The 1,374-nt window shown below is 47.5% G+C and overlaps 1 protein-coding gene across 1 annotated transcript in view; it reads left to right on the top strand.

Annotated features, from left to right (window-relative positions):
• slc1a4 (solute carrier family 1 member 4) overlaps positions 1-1,374 on the top strand; it is a 42,001-nt gene that overhangs the window by 658 nt on the left and 39,969 nt on the right. The gene's annotated exons all lie outside the window — the stretch shown is intronic.

The raw sequence follows: 1,374 nt of genomic DNA, 5'->3' as shown, positions 1-1,374 counted from the left end.
GTAACAAAAAAAAAAAATATATATGTATATATATAAGGGGAAGATCAGGTTCAGTTATGTGGAGAGAGGGCGGTGGGAGCAGATTCAATAGTAACTTTCAAAAAGGAAATTGGATAAATACTTGAAGGGGGAAGATTTGCGGGGTTACGGGGGAAAGGGCAGGGGAATGGGACTAATTGGATAGCTCTTTCAAAGAGCCAGCACAGGCATGATGGGCTGAATGGCCTCCTTTAGTACTGTATCATTCTATGAGAGAGTCCATCTTTCCCAGTTAGGGGAGCGGGGAATGAATTGGGGACATCGTGCACTCCATTGGGAATGTGGGCAGCACAGGCTGGTATTTCCCACATGGGTTGGGGTGATTTAGTGCCACTAACTGATATCTTCCCCCAAAAAGCTGTTGAGGCTGGGGGTGAATTGAAAATTTCACGGCTGAGATTGATAGATTTTTGTTGGGTGAGGGTATTAAGGGTGACGGAACCGAGGCGGGTAGATGGAGTTAAGATACAGATCAGCCATGATCTAATTGAATGGCAGAACAGGCTCAAGGGGCTGAATGGCCTCCTCCTGTTCCTTTGTTCCTTCCTATCTTCCTATTTGAGGTAAATTGTTGTTTTTATGTTGTGCATTTAAATAGTTGATTAAAATGAGAGAAGATACACAAACCTCAGGGTTCCTGTTGCATCGATGGTGAAGAGACCACCACAGGGTCTCAGTTAACTCAGAGAGAGTTAACTCAAACTGAGACTGAAACACTGAGTCTCAGTCTCAATCTCCCAGTTTCAATCTTAGTCTCTCAGTCTCAGTCTCTCAGGGCTCGATTTTCCCGGGAAATTGCAGGTGCGTTGGGGACAGGGGGGCTCCGAGAATCAGGGAAATTCTGTTCAAGTTTGGAGCCCGGCTCCAACCCACCGACTACTGTGTTCCCCATGGGTGCACCTTAAAGCCAGCGGGATGATAGTTAAAGAGCCAAATGTACCGAGGTACTTAAGGCACTTTACCTGTGACAGATCACGTGGTTAGAACGATTTTTAACTTACCTGAGCGGCTTTCCCACGGCTTCCAATTCACACCTGGTGAAACCAGGGCCGGGTCAGGCAAAAATAAACTAAATAAATAAAATAAAAAACCATTGCACGAAGTTAAAACACAAAATCAAACTACCTTTTCACCTTGCTCCGATGTCCAATGTCTCCCTCACTGATCTCCCCGTCTTTACTCCCCCCGTTGTCCCCCGATCTCCTCTTCTTCACCCCCCCGATCTTCCCTCTCCCCCTCGATCTTCCCTTTTCCCCCCGATCTTCCACTCTCCCCCTGATCACCCCTGTCCCCCTGATCATCCCTGTCCCCCCTGATCTTCCCCCTCCCCCGATC

This window comes from Heptranchias perlo, chromosome 8 (assembly GCF_035084215.1).
Source record: "Heptranchias perlo isolate sHepPer1 chromosome 8, sHepPer1.hap1, whole genome shotgun sequence".
NCBI classification, from domain to species: Eukaryota; Metazoa; Chordata; class Chondrichthyes; order Hexanchiformes; family Hexanchidae; genus Heptranchias; species Heptranchias perlo.
Note: the sequence above shows the minus strand (reverse complement) of the source record. Positions and strands in the feature narration are given on the sequence as shown.